The sequence below is a fragment of the Uloborus diversus genome, chromosome 7 (assembly GCF_026930045.1).
Source record: "Uloborus diversus isolate 005 chromosome 7, Udiv.v.3.1, whole genome shotgun sequence".
NCBI lineage: Eukaryota > Metazoa > Arthropoda > Arachnida > Araneae > Uloboridae > Uloborus > Uloborus diversus.
The window spans coordinates 67,114,205-67,134,714 of record NC_072737.1 but is presented as its reverse complement, the minus strand read 5'-3'; positions in this window follow the sequence as shown (position 1 = coordinate 67,134,714).

Sequence of the window (20,510 nt, the reverse complement as noted above, 5' to 3'; positions counted from 1 at the left end):
CTTCGTGCATTTCAGAATGATCTTTAGCCACTCAGAAAAGTGTTATCACCATCAAAACTTTCTTCAGTAAGCCCCTGTTTGTCATCTTCTCTGCGAAAGTACTGACATAACCATTCCCGAACATGCGTTCTCTCCATTTATCTTTGCACGCGAGAAGGAAATGAACATTCCCTCGGAGTTCCAAAGGTGCCGTGAATGTTGTTCAGGTGTAATCCGGAAGTCTAGAATGCTATTTGTGTTCCAGAAATTCGATGGGACAAATGTGAGTCTTGATGTTTGTTTCTGAATAATTTAGAGCAATTGCTCGCTGTAAGTTTTTTTTTGGGAGTAGGTTTTTTTTTCGGTTAGCAGGTTAAAGTTTTGACGGTTGCATTTCATATTTGAGATAGTGAGAAACTACGGGATGTAAGTGGGATTTGTAAAATTTTGAGTATAATGCCTGCAAAGTTCATACCGTATTGGGATTGAGGGTTTCATTGCAAAGTTTTTTTCATCAAAGTTTGTTAATGCTGTCTAGCCGAGCCTACCAGTTACCATCTCCTCCAGATGAGAGTTTCTCTTGCCATTTGCGATTGATGTCTCCAAATTTGGAATTTATGCACGTACACCCCTTTGCTTCCAGATACTTTATTTGTAATGTTAGAGCTGAAGTAGTTATTTATTTATCTTTTCTATGAAGAATTATCAGTGCTGCTCCTCAAGAACAAGGGCACCCCAACCAAATACCACGAAGACTCTCTATGAGCGAGAGAAGGCCTCCAAAAAGAGAAAAATACCTCTTAAAATGTCCAATGGCATAGTCTGAGCCATGACCCCCTCGCTCTCCCAGATGGACATTCCTATAGTTATGCTAGGTTTAATCCATAAATGATATCACACTTTTCAAAAAATATTGTTGACTCCTCCGTTCCTACTTTGTCACAAAATGTCACAGGTCACCATACTCGCTACCTTATCTAGTCCCACGTAACGCTGCATAACAAACGTATCGCATAGGTATAACGAGGGCACATCTCAAAAATTGCGTTTTTGGAAATGCCTTTATCAAGCCTTACAGGTGAAAATGACCCTTGTTATTCTACTGTTAACAGTCGCCGCGAGACAGCAGTTAGTGGCCTTATTATATTGCCCACTGTAGATGGGGGACGAAGTATAAGAAGGCATAACTTCGATAATAGCTATTTTGAGATGTGCCTTTTCACTCTTGTGAGCCATATGCTAGCCATTTTGTATAATGCTGTGGGCTGGTAAATGGCAGCAGCTGCAAATTTTTCATTTTTAATTTTTGTTTTGCATTTTTGTCGTCTATTGTGCTTTAGCTTTATTGTACACTAGTGGTACACGCACGGCTTTGCCCGTAATAGAAAAATTAAAAGGTCTTTTGGTTCGCCTGTATATTTACAAATAATGTATGGTGAATTTCCCCGCCAATTGACTTGTACCCATGTTACGGTTCCACGTTATGATAATTTCCTAATTTACTCGTCCATCTTATGATAATTTTGTTCTTAAAATTGGAATAGAAAAAGAACCACATCGAAATTTCGAAAAATCGCTTCGAGGTGCACACCGCCATGCTACAAACTAACTTTGGGCCAAATTTCATGAAAATCGGCTGAACGGTCTAGGCGCTATGCCCGTCACAGAGATTCTACAGACTCCCAGCCATCCTCCTGACATCCAGACAGAGAGACTTTCAGCTTTATTATTGGTAAAGAAGCTCGCTTTTTTAGTTTCCGCTGAAAAGAAAGCGCGAAAAACCGTCCAATTCGAACATTTCACTCTTGTTAGTATTGAACCCAGAGCGTTTCTTTAAATATCTTGAAAGCCCAGTCTGCAGATACTACCGTTTACCAACACATGGCAGCATACCGCTTCATATGAGATTTTTTCACCGAATGCTTAAGTCCTAATGTCATCATATTGTATAAGAAGCCTTTTTGTCAACGGGTGTGATAAACTTATGATTATTCAAGCATTAATATTTTTCTTTCTATTTGTCCCAAGTTCTAAACGATTTTAGAAAGCCAAAAGCACCTATATTCTATGAACTATAATCAGGGCAAACCGAACCTGGCATTGTTGTAATTCTGTGATGAGAATCTGCGTAGCCTTCACAATGCTGCCATGTTGGTCTACCCCAACTATAGTTTTTATGATCGTTCAATATGAATCTTGTTAGTTTATATTTCGTTCTTCCGCCACTCGGTTTAAAAAAATGTATTTTCATATGCCTCAATCAATATTTCATTCTAAATTATCTTTTTATCATAACTTATCTTTTAGAAAATATCTTTTATTTGCTGTTATTTACATTCGGGGTAATTTTTCATCGGTATTAGCAATATCCCATGCTACTCAAATATGATTGATGTGTTTTTCAAATTGTACGTTTCCAAATATGATAGATAGTCGTATTAAGAGGCAAAGTGAAATTCGATAGTCATATTTCACATATTTTTGATAACACATTTTTATTGTTGATTTAGTTCGGCCTTCGGTCTTTTGTCACTAGGAATGCTTTATTTTACACTCATTTTTTTTCCAAATTAGTCACTGCTATTAGATTTTGCCCCAAATGTGATGCTACATTCAAATACTTTTGTACTAGATACTGAAGCTGATTTTTTAAATTGTTTTCCCCTCTTGGATTTTTCGAAAATAAATAAATAAATAAATGAAATTACATTAAGTTAAAGAAAAACAATATTGTACACGCAGTTCTTTGCATCGTTCAGTAATTATGAAGTTACTGTTTGGAAACTTATTAAAGTTGCTGAAAGAGCCCTTCCTGCATTATAATATTCTATGGCATATTGTAATTCATGTATTAAAATAGTTGTGAAGTGCCAAGAGATAGTTTTAAGAAATTAGAAATTTTAATTTGTTGCTCTAAATTTGAAAATATTAATATTGTTATTATTTATTATTATTGTTGTTATCAGTATATTATTTTTTATTAGTATTATTAGATATTGTTACTATTATTATTATTGCTATCGTTGTTATTATCATTTTCTTCTTCTTAATATTAATTTTGTTATTGTTATCATTGCTAATATAATGATTGTTATTATTTTTATTTTTATTATTATTGTAATCATTGTTAATATAATTATTTATTATTATTACTATATAATTGTTGTTATCATTATTATTATTACTGTTGCTATCATTTCTGTTACCATTATTTTTGTTTTTATTATTATTATTACCATTCTGGCATCCCACTTTTGACGTAACTCAATGTTGCAAAACACGGGGTGGGATAGCTTTGAACCATACTAATTGTTCATTTTAAATGTATTTAATAATTATTATTCCTTTATTTCGTAAAATTATTCAATTCTTCAGGTGTTTTTTCTCCTGCTATATACCAAAAAATCCCAAAAGATGCTAAATGCAAGTGGAGCAGTTTAAAATAAAGATCACGACTCAAATTTACCATGAATGACTCAACCAGAAATAGGAAAGATAAAAAAAAAGTTATTATATTGCTCAAACTATCTTTTTAACTTGATGGGTTCAGAATTCATCAGAAAAAAAATAGAAGAACTGCTTTAAATGCGGAATAAAATAAAACTTTAATTAGTAAAAATGTTACATTTGGTTGAAAATGTTAAAAATTTAAATAGAACTGCAAGAAATTCAAATTGGAGTAAAACTACCTTTATTACATGAATATAGCTTTAATTAAATAAACTAAACGTACAATTTTAAAAAATTTGAATTTATTAAGTACATTTTTCCAAGCTAATATTTAATTTATAATCTCTCATCAAAACTAAGCATCATTAAAATTAATTATCCATTTGAGAGGGCAAAGAAGAATAAATAATTCAGCGTAAGAAGTCTTTTATTTGCATAGTGACTCTGAAAATATTTAAGCATTTTTCTTTATTTAAATAAGTTTCAGAGGAAGTTTTGCATTTAACTAAGTTTCACAAAGAAAGTTTACTTTTATTTCTGCATTTCAAATGCTCTTTTTTATTCAGGTTCACGGAAGTAGTTTAGTCTTCTTGGTTCGTGTTTAGAATGATAAAATAGGGATGAATATGGCTTCTCTTTCCAAGTAAAGAGTTTGAAAAAATATTTTATTCGGGATATGCGCTAACTTCATACCAATGTACAATCAACGTTTCATAAACAATTTATAAGTATTTTTGATTTAAAAATTCCTTACATTTACAATAATTGCTTATTTGTGATCAAAATGTTATTTGTGGCATAAAAACTAGGGTCTGTTGGAGGTAACTTGGTTACAAGTTGTATTTTATTAAATCTTTACTAATAATAAAGCTGAAAGTCTGGATCTCTGGATCTCTGTGACACACATAGCGCCTAGACCGTTCGACCGATTTTCATGAAATTTGGCACAAAATTAGTTTGTAGCATAGAGATGTGCACCTTGAAGCGATTTTTCAAAAATTCGATTTTGTTCTTTTTCTATTCCAATTTTTAGCCAACATTGGTGGATTCAATTCCTCTGCAGCAATGCTGAGTGAATTACCATAACATAGATGAGTAAATTACCACAACATGGACGCGCCAATTACCATAACATGGACGAGCAAATTAACATAGCATATTTGCGAGAAATTCATCACCCGTAATTTGTTAATATACATGCGAACCAAAAGACCTTTTAATTTTCTACTACGGGCAAAGCCGTGAGGGTACCGCTAGCATTAAATGAAAATTAAGCATTTAGTACACATACAAAAATTCAGTTATGAGCATCATTCTTGCCTATGAGTATGCGCTGAAAAAATGTTTTCCGACATTAATTTTGAAATTGATGAAAAATAAGCTCAACTTTCTGGAGATGGCAATGCAAGGCTAACCAACTATAATACTTTCTAAATAGTGCTGCCAATTAATCTGCTACTCTATGTTTTCTAAATTCAGGTTTGTAGACATTACATATCTTTACTTTAATTCGTCATTGAATTGAAACATTTGTCATAATTAGTTTTCATGTAATTAATAATTTAAAAACATGGGGTAATTTGGGTATACATTACATTTTCTTAATCAAAAGGACAAATAATCATTTCATAGGACTATAATAATAGGCATTTATGTGCATCTTCAGTACCTAAGGTTTTATATGTTATAAATGTGTTGGAAAATTGTTCAAATTTACTTATATGTTCTGTAACAAAAAACTACCTCCCATCACTAAACGATTTGTTATTTCGTGTTATTTTGGTGTCTCCCCAGTTTCGCAGTCACAAAATCCCCCCCCCCCCCTATTTTTCAATTTCAATCATATTTTTTGGTATAGTAAAGGGGGTAGGAAATTTGATATGTCGGCGAAACTGGGGATAAACCGTTGTTTTTGCAGCATTTTTAGTCTGAAATCTATCTTGATGCTTATAAAAACTAATATCTATACTATTTCATTATTTTTATCATCTCTACATTCAAACTAAGTTTAAAAACATTAAGTGAATGGTTTTAAAGCCATGCTTTGATCCCTAACCGTTACTATACTCAAACTCCTCCGTCCATTTGGTAATTTGGGTACAGTGAAACATTTGTTTGTCTTTTATATGCAAACTAGCAGTACCCGCACGGCGATGCCGGTGTTAAGAAGTTAAAGGAGTCCGTTGAAAAAAAAAGAAAAACCCACGTCCCTCGCCCCCTTTGGATGTTAAATGATCATTTTTCTTCAACTAAAATGCGTACACACCTTTTCAAAAGACCTATTAAAGTCTCTCCGGATTTTAAAGCTATTTGCCAAAAACACATAAAAAGATTAACAGTAGCTTTAAAACTCAAAATAATCCTTCAACTATATAGTTCATCGCTTAACGAGCCAAGAAACCACACTACCGTAACTCTCTCTTTTAGCGAGTGAAGCGGGTTTTTTTTTCCGGCAATTTAAAGTGTTTCGCCAAATAAACTATGCTATGATAAAAACGTTATAAAGAACAATCCTGCAAAAACAAATTATGGTCCTAAATATCGGGAGAAAAAAATCCCGCATTATTCAAAAATCTGCTTGATCATCAAAACAGCGTTGCATGGGCATGGTTCCTCTCAGCTATTGATACTGTTGGCCAGCGCCCTCTCAAAGAGTTAACTTACACCAACATCTATTAGGAATTCATAGAACTAAACAATTAATTATACATTTAATTTGCAATAACAAATATTTCGGTCAATCTGGTTTAAAAAAAACTAGCCTCTAGCCTTCCTCAATAAATGGACTATTCAACACAAAAAGAATTTTTCAGTTCGTAACAGTAGTTCCCGAGATTAGCGCGTTCAAACAGACAAACTCTTCAACTTCATAATATTAGTATAGAAATAAAATTTTCCATTTTCATAACATATTTTATTGCTGCTGCACTCTTATTAGTCATAGCGTAATGTTATATAACCTATAGATTTCCTCAATGAATAGACTATTCAACACAAAGGGAATTTTTTTTAATTCGAACCAGTAGTTCCTGATATGAGCACGTTCAAACACACAAACTGTTCAGCTTTTTCAATAAAATAATTAAAAAGAAAAATAAGACAATAATACGTCATATAAATTTTTTCTACAAATCATTTTTGGCACTTTTTAGGATGTTCCCTAAAAAGTACCCTCGAGATTCGTCTCATGGCTGACTCGAACCTACACTCTCTGAATCACGAAGCCCGTACTTTCAGCTCGAGTCACGCATTTTATATTATAATATAAATTTTCCCGTTTTCATAACATTTTTTATTGTTGCTCCACTCCTATTAGTCATAGCGTGATGTTATATAGCCTATAGCCTTCCTCAATGAGCAGTCTATTTAACACAAAAAGAATTTTTCAATTCGAACCAGTAGTAGATTGGCGCGTTCAAACAAAAACTCTACTGCTTTATATTATTAGTATAGAATAGATGTGTCTATTTACATGAAATTTGTAGAAAACTCTTCTAGAAAGTCACAATGCTAAGCTAAAAAAAAAAAAAAAAAAACGCGTGAAGACTAGAAAGTTCAAACTACATCATTTTTGAATCCAAATTACCCCATTAGTCCTTAGTGCTTTTTATTTCTTTTGTTCTTTCAACATTGTCAGGGACTGCCCATTAAAAAGTTTTTTTTTTTTTTTCATTAAGACTAGATGCAGTAAAACCCAGCAATATTATTTTTTTCCTTTTAATAATGCTAATGCAAAAAATAAATTAAAAGATCATCTTTTAGGAACTATAAAAGCAGTAAAATATTAAATTACTGTGTTTGAATGTTTTCCTCAGCGAAACTGTTGCAACTACTTAAATACACTCTAAAAAAAGTGTTAGGTTACCAGTATTAATGGGTGTAACGTTACATGAATTCAGAAGTGTTCATCATTGTTTGAAAAACTCAAATTGTTGGAGGAACTTTACACTATGGTTTTAGTAGAATTCAAAGCGCATGCGTAAAGATCCGAATCGGAGCACACTGTTAAAAATTCAGGAAGATTTTCTGGTAATTGTTACTGTAAAATGGCGGGCTAACGCATCGCTGATTTTTACAGTAATTTTTACCGGAGAAATAAGCGATCCCAGCGCCAATTGGTTGCTGCGGCCTACCAAGGAAACCGTAAAATTTTACAGTAACATTTGATTTTTACGGTAATAGTTACTGGCAACATGGATGCCAGTAACAATTACCGTAAATTTTCCGGAAAATTTTTAACAGTGCAGAGCACGTAAACTCTTATTGGCGAAACGAAAACCATCCTTGGTGGCTGAGTGGTAAAAGCGGTCTTTTCTGTGAGACTCTCGTCGCGTGTTCGCACCCCACTCTGGTCATTTCCTCTCTTAGTGCAATAAAAATAAATTGTTTGTACATTAAAATTGATAAATAATTGGTGTATATTGGTTATTAAAAAGCATGAACTTGACAAATCGTTCAAGAAAGTCATATGAAAGCTTAATTTTTGGTAATGTGCAACCTTTCAAGCAATTTCTCTGTAAGCAATACTGGTGTAACCTTGCGCAGAAATGAGTGAGACGTTACGCTTTAGTTACATTACCATGGTGTAACTTCCACAAGCGATGTGTAACTTTACACCAGTTACATCAGTTAAGTTACTCCGGGGCAGTGGAGACAACTAAACTGGCCACAGATTTTATGGAGTTAGGTTACACAAAATTTCTTACAGTGTAATAATATCGACACAGAAGATGGAAGATCTGCATATCAATTAGTTAGAAATCCAATAATTGATCAAAAATATATAAATACTGGGAAGTTAAAAATTAAAGAAATAAAGAAAGTATCATTTTGCTGGAAATATGGCGAAATACAATGTTGCTACGAACAAAAGCTGCGATTGAACGGTTATGTTGGCTTTATTTTTGTGCCTTAATAATGATGATTTCATCATTATATCCCCCTAGTGACCTATTAATTTCAAATTTTAGTATTTTGTTAAACATGTGCATCTTTCCGTAAAAAAAGACTGATAACTACGAAAGTTTAATAAAAATATTAATTTTCAAACTTCGTATTTGATTACTAAAGCCGAAATAAACAAAGTTAAAAATGCATTGATTCCGTTGTAAAAGAAAAATGCAGACACGGGTTTCATGTTCAAAAGAACCTCTAACTCAGGGGTTCTCAAACGGTGGATTGCGATCTCCAAGGGGGTAGGGGGGGGGGGGTCACGAGGTGTGGAAGAAAAGTTTAAAGAAAATTAATTTATTGCTGTGTTTTCATTAAAAACGCGCAGGAGCGTCGATGTCATGAGTCATCTTTGTTTGCTTCTTTTTCGTGCAGCGTGCAATGACAGAACTTGAAGAAACGCAAGGTCAATAACTGTCATGAAACAACTGCAAGATTATAAAATCACTAAGGTCTACTGCTGTCTCTTGTTATAAAATAATTCAAGAGACAAAAATTCATATTTATTTTACTAGTTACTTGTGTTTCTAAGGACAAATTTAATCATTTGTTTAGTTTTTACTTATTGTTTTCGGGTTTAGACAGAGTTAAAAATTTGGGGGGTCGCCAAAATACTTAGTCAATAAAGGGGGTCGCAATGTCTAAAAGTTTGAGAACCCCTGCTCTAATTCAATGCAAAATCTTGTTTAAGGATGAAAAATAACTCAACAAAAGTCTTTGCATCTGTGAACTGACAACTTTTTGCATGTCTGCACCTTTTTTTTTTTTTTTTCAAATTTCTACATTTAGAACGTTAATTATTTAAATTTAATTTTTTATTGCAAAAGTATTTATTTATTTTCATTTGATTTGTCGAAAATTTTCTTAAAGTTTTATCATGATGTTAAAGTTATCAGTCGTTAAGAATCAACGTTTAATATTTAATTTTCCATTTCGTAACATGGGGTTGTTTCCTTCACTCAAAAGTACTACTTTTAGTCACTGAAATTAATAAAATAAGCAATAAATAAATAAATATATAAATAAATAAATAAAAACTAAAATAAATCCCAGAAAATACTTTCATTTTCCCTCAAGTTATTTTTTTTACTAATTTTTTAAAATGTCCGATTTTTCAAACAATGCGTGGTCTTTATGACGTCACAAATGATGCACTTTGGCGATCTTTCTACCTCGTTTCCACGTTATGATAATCAAGAAGCGAATTAAATACTGCGCTCTACGCTTGCTATCAACCATATCTTTGCCAATACACGTGAGTAAAGATGCAAATTAAATATTTTGCTATGGTGAATAACAACAGTGAGTGACATTTCATCATTTGTGATGTCATCGGCAGAAACGTAAACAATGAAAGCGCGCCAATTAAAGTATTTTTTTTTTAAATACTAAACTTAAACAAATTATTTAAAAAATAGTCAGATCCTATGTTTTTAAGCATGCTTTTTCAGAAAAAGATACTTTTAAAATTTTGTAAGAGACCCCATTGTCGCAAAGTTAAACTTCGTATTTGATTCAACTTTTTACGAAACTAAAAATCGAGGTTTGAAAAGTATTTTCACGAGAGCCCATTAATTAAAATTTAATTAACATGAGATTGAATGGATTTCCCAAAACTCCATCCCTCCCTTCCAGCCAAATAAACTCGTATGTTCTTCGAGAAAAACCGAACTTTCCGCAGGGGTTGTCCATTATGCCCCTCTCCCACCTCGCTTCCACCAATGGATGGAACCCAGCTTCCGTTCAGGAATCCACGTTGCGAATCCTCCTACACAACGGGTTAAAGATCGGAAGCAGTCGGAACCTTCCGAAAAGTTGCTTCGCCGATTCGGGCTGCTTCGTTCACCGTCGGCGCGGCCGAGGTAATGAGTTCTCGTTCAAAACTTCGCTCGATATTTGATTAAGCTTGTGCGATTACTGGCTCACGAAGAGCGGCAGAAATTAATTCGATTTTAAACTTTTCATGAATTAAGAAAAAGGTAAGCATAGATTTTTCGTTTCGCTTTTTTATTTACTTATTTTTTGTTTAAGCAATTGAAATTCCATCGCACATACAAAGTCAAAAGTTTTCGGTTGTAATTTTTAACATTAAAAAAGATCCATTTGATTGTGAGTAAAGAATGATTATTTAATTACAAAAAGTTCTTTATATTGTTTTAACATTTTATATATATTTTTATTGCTTTTTATTTGCGTATATTTTGTTTTCTAAGCAGTCACACACACAATTTTTTTTTTTTTTTGTTATATTCAATTAAAACTGTCTTTTCTAAATTTAATCATTGTAAGAATTAAATGATATGAATTTGAATAAAATAAGTTTAATTTCCAAAGCAAGTGTTTAAAAGGTAATGAAATCCCTAAAAAGTAAAAATTGTAATAAAAGAAAAGGCTCTAAAAAATTAACAATTTCACAAATGGTATTTTCAATACTTTTCAGCTATCGAAATAGACGGTCCAGATGATTTTATTACTTTTTAGGAAAGAAGCATTTCATCTTTTCACAGGAATTGTTTTTATTAGCTTCAGTTGCTTTTATTTTATGTATATATGTTTTTTTACAACAATTCTTCCTTTTACTTTTTGCGCTAAAACGCTTCCATATGTTGAGGTTGCATAAACAGTTTTTACATTTTTTCAGCAATAATGCAGCAGCATCAAAATAAATTTCTTTTAATGTAGGAAAAAAGTTAAGCTTAAAGTGATATTAAGTACACAAATCTTTTCTTTTTATTTCGTTGGAATAAACTTATTTTCAAATGAACATTTCATCTCTCTCACACATATGCACTTGTGGAGGAATTGAATGAGTTACTCGCCACTGTGTATGGAGTGATTTTTCTGACATAAGAAGTTTTTTTCAAACTAATCAGTTAGATGTTCTATTGTACATAGAAAAATATGAGGCTAAGTGGAATAACGTGGTAAAGGGAAATGGTAAAATATTTTTAGTTTTCAGCACCACCAATCTAATTAGGTTTTAACTAATTTCTCAAACATATAGTTGATTCAAGTTAAAAAGTAAATATCTCTAAAGATCAAGGAAAATAATAATATAAGTAACTTTCAAAATTTGACTATCCTATTGTAATATCTTGTGACTTATCCAAAACAATTTGTGTTATTATAAAATGATAAATTGTTTGCAGTTAACATTTTATCTATTAATCGAGGTCTACTACAGTCCAGTGTAGTACTTATATAGTTAATATTAGGAATGTTTCAGTTTTAAATGTCAAATACAATTTGTTAAGAGCACGCGGGGCACAATTAAATATTGCTCATTTCGTCTACTTATTCATTCATTTATTGAGTCCCTTACATATTCATGAATTAATTCATTTACATTCCTTCATTCATTAATCCATTTACTCATTAATGCATTCACTTATTTTCTTATTTATTCACTACTTTATTTACTCATTTATTTTTTCTCACTTGCTATTTAATTAACTAATTTATTTATTCGTTTATTGTTTTAATATTTGTTTATTTTTTCTATTATTTGATGCAAAGTATGTTTAATAATGAAATTAAATATATTTCATTAAAGTATTTTATTTTCTATTGAAAAAAATTCTTACTTTATGCAGAGCAAGAAGGAAAAAAATGGGGAGGGGGGCATTTTGCATTTTTTTTCATACAGTACAGATTTAGTACCAAACAAAAAAAATGTTTCAATACAAGTTTTATTGTAAAATATACTGTTCTTTCTTTATGCACTGTAATTTTCAAAACAAATTTTCAGTTTTTGGTTTCCATTTTGAGAAAAGTAAGTTTTCTACAATTTCACCTTGTCCCACATTCCCCTCGACTTCGTAACCACATACAAATAGCAATCATTATCTCTGCAGGCAGCAGGATGGAGCAAAAATAGTGGGATTGAATCTTTGATCCAAGTGGAATAAAATTATTAATTAAATAAAAAAAGCTTTAATATACCATGTTTTAAAATGAACTAAAAAGGTTTTTAATAATTTCTTTAAGATTCTTGCAGATTTAAAGCCCCATATAGTTTCGGAACTTCTAACAAATTGTCTGGAAAGTTCGTGATTTTGAGTTTTAATAGCTCTTAAAAAACTTATTAGCTTTAAAAGGAAAAATATGGGGCGCACGCAACAGACAATTGATGCATTTATAGTTTAACTTAGAGTTAGGTAGTCAGGAGTGCCCACCCCCTAAGAGCAAGGGCGCACCCTCCTTAATATCATGAAGACCCCCCCCCCCCCAGAGCAAGAGTCACTCCTCAATGAGAAAAATAGCCGTCAAAATACCTCCCCCCTAAAATATTTAATGGCACAGTCTGCGCCTTAATCCCACCTAGGTAGACACAAAAAACTGTGGAACTGTATAGGGCTCTAAATTTACATGAAGCTTAAAGAATTAATTTTACACCTTTTAGTTCATTTTAAAATCATGGTGTATTAAAACATTTTTTACTTAATTATTTTCCGCTTTTTAGTATTGTGTTTGAAATGTTTCAATCGATTTAAAATACTTCGATTGGACAATAGGGTGGGCTGAAAAAAAAACTTTTTTTTTTTTAATTTCAATGATGGGTAGTGCGGAAAAATAGCCATTTGTGGAGCAAAGGGCACATAAAAAATTTGATTTTTTTTCTGGCAATTTCTTGACCTGCCGCAATTGGGTTGAAGTTTCGAAAAAATGCTGTTTTTACATGTTTTTAGCCAAAATGAGTAAAATTAGTATATTTTTATTTTCGATGATGAGTTGCGTAGAAAAGGTTCCAACTCCCATAAAGATTTTGAGGTGTGTGGTACAGTTCTTTCCTTTGCCACAAATGAATAGAAGTTTTACTAATTTTCAGGTTTTTAACGTTTTCAATAAATTTTCTCAAATAGTACAAATTTTGTTTTCGCCATATTTCTCTGCATTGTTCACACACATTTCATCACACGTGTTGCATTTTTAAATGCGTGGTGTGTCAAAAATTAACTACTTATTGCGTATAAATTTTTTATTTTGAAATGTGCTATTCGAAAACTTTGTGCAACTGCGTTCACAATTAAGGTTAAAAAGCACAGAACTCAACAAAAAACTAAAGATGGTGTGGATGTACAGAAAATTTCTGCTTGTACTTTCAACAGACAATTTTTATCTACACTGTTTTAGGTAATCAAGCTTTTTTTCGAGTTGAATTTCTGCCTTTTAGTGCTTTTACTTCTGTTACAGTATTGCTACGGAGAAAGCATTTTTTCCTTCGTGGCCATTTGAAAATTCCGTGATATTTTAGTAGTATTCTATTTACTACACAGCTGGTGTAGGACTTCAATTTCTGAAATTGTTTCGGATACTGTGTTTATTCCAGTTTCTTGTGACGAAAGACGTTTCGTGATTCGAGGTTGGCTGATATTGGTTGAGAACAACATGTCGTCGTATTCACTTAACCTGAATTTTAATTTTGGAGCTTTAAACCTTAAACACTCGAATTTCTTGATCTTTTGTTTCTTCTTTTAATTGCTATCTATTTATTCAATTAATATTCATCACAATGTTTTATACCTTGGTTTTCGTCAGTTTCCATTGCTGCGGTAGCATTGTTGTGAATTCTTAGGAAGGCCATGTTTTTTACTTTTTAAAATCCCTTTTGTGTACCCTTGTCATTTCTTTAGGTGAATCATATGGGCAAATCAATTCATGTTAAGAAAAGTGCGAGACATCCAAAAGCATCTTTGGGTTTCGAGGTACTCAAGTGCACGCAAAGAGTTCTGTAAGCAGCTGTGAGCTACCTAGGCTATATAATAGGCCCGGGTTGGCTGTCTTGTAACTTTGGACAGTCCAGTTGAAACAGTTGCACAACTATCAATAATTGTGTTTTTGGTCTGTGATCAAATTTTCAGTAGTTTCCTTTTCTTTTGCCAATGTAGAAATACATGACACAGGTAACATAGAATGATAGCATAAGTAGGTTTTCGCATGCCATCAGCTTGGATTTGATTGGGCCAGAAAGTTCTTAAGTTCAGTACTTTCTCTATCTTATTTATCAAATGTCTGACAGGGAGTTTGTTCGTGTGAAAAATTTACACCAAATGTTGCAGTTCTGTGTTTATTTCCTTTTTTTTAAAATACCTGCAATGAAACCGTTGTTTTTTATTTTTCTTTTCATGTTCTTACGGGAGTGCCATTTCACATGACTGTTTTTAGTTAAGACATAATAACTTTGCTCATATTTTAAAAGATTTACTACTGATTAAGAACGAATTTGCGTTATTCCCGTTGGTTTTGAACGCTAATCAAACAGAGAGCTGCATAAGTTTTCTAATAGCATATTTTAAATTAAAAAGAATGTACGCAATAAGTTGTTAATTTACAACACACCACGCATCTAAAAATGCATCACATGAGATAAAATTGTATGGCAGAGAAATATGGCGAAAACAAAATTTTTACTATTTAAGAATTTTCATTGAAAACGTTAAAAAAACTGAAAATTGCGAAAACTTCTACAAGGAAAGAAAAGAGCTATACTACACACCCCAAAATTTTTATGGGAGTTTAGTGTCACCTAATGGCACCTTTTCCGCGCAGTTCATCATCGAAAATTTAAACATACTATTTTTACTAATTTTGGCTAAAAACATGAAAAAATTGCATTTTTTCGAAACTTCAACCCAACTGCGGCAGATCAAGAAATTGTCAGAAAAAATTCAAATTTTTTGTGTACACTTCGCTCCACCAATGGCACCTTTTCCGCACTACCCATCATCGAAGTAGAAAAAAAGTTGTTTTTCGACCCACCCTATTGGACAATGACAGAGACGGTCAAACTGACGATGACGGCATTCGGTAATTTTATTCAGTCGATGAAATTAATTTAAACAATAAATTGCACGATAAATAACATTGTAACCCTAGTTTTTCTTACATTTCTATGTACAACATGAATGTCTTGGCTCGAATGATGCGTATGAAACTATTTCTATTATGATCTAGCTACAAGAACTTGCAATTTACTCGGGTGTTTTTTTAGTATCATCGATAGTGGTTTATCCATTGTTGGCCGGTTCAAGTTGCCAGTAGTTGGTAAGATTTCTAAAAACTCCCTACTCCTGTACCTATATCGGTGGCGTACCTAGGATGGGTAACACCCGGGTTGGTAATTTGTGGTGTCACCCCCCCCCCCCCGCACAAACACACAGAAACGGGGAAAAAAAAAGGCTTTAAATTTCTCTGTTAGCAAGAAATTCACACAATTTTCAGTCTAAGTACTGACAATATGAACCTAATTATGAGTATAATATTTACTCTGTGATGTTGTGTGAAAAAAGGGGATTCTGGGGGGTTCCCCCTCCCGAAAAATTTCAAATATGTCGTCTTAAAAAAGCATTTTAGTTTCCTATTTTTCATCATTTCCACTTTGGGTGTCACCCGCCGGACGGATGACACCCCGGGGCGGACCGCCCCCCCCCCCCGTAGCGACGCCACTGCTTATATCTTTAGTTATTCATGCATCCTTTTTTAATGGATTTAAAACAAAAGTTACAGATTAAAAAACTTCCTTAAAGCTTTGCCTCAAAATCGATTATAATTAAAGCAATTTTGTTTACTGTGTGATAATGTCAAGTCCGTTAAGACATAAGATATAGATCGGATATAGTTCATAAAATTTTGGTACGGAAAATAATGCAACCGTTCAGTTTTATCAAAAGAGAACGTTAAAAGGAAACAGAAGTATTAAAAAACTGAAGAATAAAAATCCTTTGAGAATACATTTCGTAGAAATCTAATAATGCTTTTAGACTACTGCTAGCGTTAAAAAAGCTATATAATTCAATTTTATTGTTCCTAATTGAATAAAAAATACTGAAAGTTAATGTAATATGTAAATTTTCAAACGTAAAACTACGCTTGGAAAAAAAAAATTTTTTTTTCAAAATATTTTTGTGAAAATTCAATTTATAACAGAACTCTTGACTCCTTTTTCACACGAAACCGAATAAATTTAAAAATAGAATCTATTTGGATTAAACTTCGTCTTTTGCGGTCGAGAGATAAATTTTGGTTTAAAATTCAATTTACAAGAACGGAACCTAGAGGCAGAAAATATAAGCAATGGGAATACATACTCAATAAATTAAAAAGCATTTGCAACTTCCTTTTGAACCAAAATCTGAACATATGTAGTGAGTCAGTGTTTTTTATTTTTGCATGTATTGGTGTCTAAAACTATTCCGACACTCTTATTGGATTTCCCCATTCAATGAAATCGAAGTAAAAAGTGTAACGTTTGAAATGTAATTTCAATTTTTTCTCCTCTCGTTCTTAAAAGTGTGTATTGTTCTTTGTCGTTAGATATTATTTATTGGTCTTTTTTAAAAATACATTTTGTTCCTAAAGAAATCAGATACAAAACTTTCACTCTTTGCAGTTCAATTTAGAATTAAAAAAAAAGAAAAAAATTTTTTAGTTGCAACTATTTAGCTGTTATTCCATTTATTTTTTGCATATGTATAAGTTACGTTTATCTACGCTAAAAAAAATTTGTAAATTTTAAAGAAATTTTTGCTGTATTTTTTCAACAACCGCAGCTGTAAACTCATCCGAAAACAATTGGATTGTTCCCCATTTTTCAAAAATATTTTTTTTTTCTGAAAGAGCGTAGTCGAAAACATGCTGCGGGTAACTTTTTTTTTATTATTATAGTTGAGTTATTTTCTCTCTTAAAAAAAAATAATCTTAAGAGGCGTTCACTCAGACACTGTTTTCATTTCGCTGCTGACGTCACAATGAAAAAGTCCCTAGGTTTACCAGAACAAAGTTTCAGAACATTTCCAACTTCGTCAAATGAATATTTTATTTCACTAACAATTCTCGTTTCTTCAATTATTCCTCGCAGTGAAAAATCACGAAAATCCCATATTTTGCCAGAAAAGACAACCACGTGCTCCGGTTCAAGATATCTGTCTTCACTTGTGACGTTAGACGAGGAAACATTTTGGTTTAGAAATCTGGTATTTTATAAGAATAATTAAATGTTGGAAAATGTAAAGTAATTTTCTGAGAATCCATAAAAGAAAATTAAAAGGTCATTTGATTCGTCTGTATGTTTACAGTTAACGTCTACTATGGGTTAAGTAAAATTTGTTTTCAATATCTTTTCATATTTTTGGCAGATTTGAAAACCTAGCAATACGACTACAAGTCGCTATTACGACAACAACTGTTTTATATAGAAAAAAAAATGTCGAAGAAATCGAAAACATGGTTGCATGTGCTGATGCACGTTGAACGTTTCTTAAAACAAATCTTACAGCCCTTCTAACGCTCGTGGGCGCATCAGACAATCTTCATCTTTTGCAAAATATTCCAAGCTTTTAAATTACCTAAAATTTTAAAAATGTGCATGATTTTTTTTCCTCCTCCCCATTGGAATAATAAAAAAAAGAACAAAATCAAATTTTCGAAAAAAACCCTCGAGGCGCACACTCTTATGCTACACACTTTTTGTGCCAAATTTCATGAAAATGAGCCGAACGGCACTATGTTCGTCACAGAAATCCGGAGATCCAGACAAAATTTTAGTTTTGTTATTAGTAAATATTTCATGAAAATCGGCCGAACGGTCAAAGTACCATGCGCGTTACAGATGTCGAAACTTTCAGCTTTATTACTAGTAAAGATATAAGAACCTAATATAGCATACACGTTACTTTGATAAATAAGATGGTTAATTAATCATTGAAAAAATAAAAATAAAACCGCGTTTTCTTCAACGCTCACTCCAGTTTAATGTTTCCAAAATCAGGATTTTTTTGTCATAGTACTGAGTAAATATGAATAATAACACCAGTCAACAGAAAATAAATTTTTGTCTGCATCTTGGTTTTAAATAGTTAAATTCATACTTATTTTGGGTCGAGAAAAACGAATATGGTAATCATTTTTCTTATTAGCTTTTGTTTTCAAGATACATAAAAGCCCACTGGAGAAAGATGCACAGCAATCATACATTGATTTAAAATAAATGTTAAAAAGAAAAAAAAATCGTGTGCAACGAATGTTATTAAATATCTCATGTTGTATTAAATAATGTTTTTTTTTTTTTGAAATCAGTGGTTCCCTTTGGTTTATTGCTGTAAACGCTTTATTTTCGCTTGCTTTGTGTACGTCAAAGAAGGACCATCTCTTGCAATAGTTCAGCTGCATTTGATGAGCATTAACTCAGTCCAGTGACCCTGATATCCGCTTTACATTGTAAAGATATCTTGCTGAAACCTTTCCTCATGCTCACTGTTCATAGCTTTAGCTTTAAAAAAATATCCTGGAAGAAGTGAACAAAATCGAGTTTCAGAGACACATCATTCATGAGTGGTCACAGAACGTCCGTAGGGATTGTTTGACGAACTGTTTTGGTTCTCATCTTCTCTACTGCTTAGAAGTACTTGTTATATACATTTAAAGGCTTCCTGGGTGTTTTTTTTTTTCTTCCCTCGTATCTTTTTTTTTTTTTTTCAAAAACACCAATTTTCATAATTGCGCGTATTTGATGGCCCGTAAAAAATTCTCTCCTTAACTTAGCTTCAGTTTTTCTTGGAAATTTCCCGGTAAAGTATTGGGAAATTGTCTTTATTCACAGCTCTCACGAAGTTCTTCATTATTCCCAGCATTGAAGTAATTCATTATTCCCAGCATAATGAGCATGGGGGCGGGGGGGAGCAGAAATGGGTGGATCTACCTAGAACGCCAAATTTTGGATGATTTTGGGCATTTCTCTTCCCAGAATTTAAATTTCTTGTAGTCCATTTCGATTTTCATGTAGTGAGATTTTCTATCCTAACTTTGGGCCGAAGTTAAGAGGACAGTCAATCCCATGGGAGTGTTTCTATCTGAGAGGAAAAAAGAGCACTAGTGAGAATTCACTATCCTAGTTGGCCCTGTATCTAGAAAACTAGAACTAATCTCAACTTTTTGTGGTGATTTTCGTGTTTGGCGAAGCAAAATACTTCGGAAATAGCCATTTTTGAGCCGGATGGCATTTTTGGTGTTGACTTGTGCAATCATTTCGCATCCAGTATTTTTTGTGAGGAAAAGTTCTGAAGGATTTGGAGATTTCTTTCTCTCTCTCTCTCTCCTTAGTTCAAAAACCTCGTACAAAATAAGGAAATCTTGATTTCTTAGACGATTTCTATTCAAAAAAAAAAAAAAAAAAAAAATAGAATACTAGATTGTATTTAAGGAAAACTTCAGAAATTATATAAAGGCGCCATTTTTCTAGTTACGTTTCACATTCTCAAGGATCGTTTCAAATCGCAAGGGGAAAAAACTTTATTTAATCAGAAATAACATCCGAAATGAATTTATGTTGTCATACAATAACTGTAAAAACCAAAGAAAGTAGTCCTTTCTTCGTCAGGAATTGTTTCTCACAAAAGAATACTTGCGTTGTTGTTCCCCCATCTTGATTGTTCGTTTCGTCTCTGAAAGGAATTCCAATACCTGTCACGTCGCCTGACTTCGGATGGGAACAAATAAATTTCTCCAAATGAGTAAAGCCCCGTGGATACGGTCATGACATTAAGCGCAATTTTCTTTTCTGGGGATATTAACTGATATTTCGTCTTCTTATGTTGCGTCCGTTTGTTTCGGAGAAACTACACTAAAAGAAGAAAGCAAAAATGTCTGCAAATAAGAATGACACTCGGCGAGAAAATATTTCTTCCACTCAAGGAAAATATTGACGAAAAATTTGAAATTATTGATTCTTTGGAGAAAATGTATGTTAAATCTATTTGTTTTCAAAAAAAGGACACTAAATTTAGAATTAAGAAAACTCCAGTTAAAATGGTACAGGACGGAAAGTAATTTCTTTCATTTCAGACAAATACTGACAGAAAAGAAAAGTATGAAATGATTGATAGCTTGGAGAAAATGTATGTTAAATCTATTTGTTTTCAAGAAAGCCAATTAAAAGACTACATGACGGGAAATAATTTCTGTCATTTCAGGAAAATATTGACAGAAAAAAAATTAAATTTTTTATAGCTTGGAGGAAATGTACGTTAAATCTATTTGTTTTCAAGAAAGGACACTAAATTCAGAATAAAAAAAAATTAAACTGGTACACGACGGAAAATAATTTCTTTCATTTCAGACAAATGTTGACAGAAAAG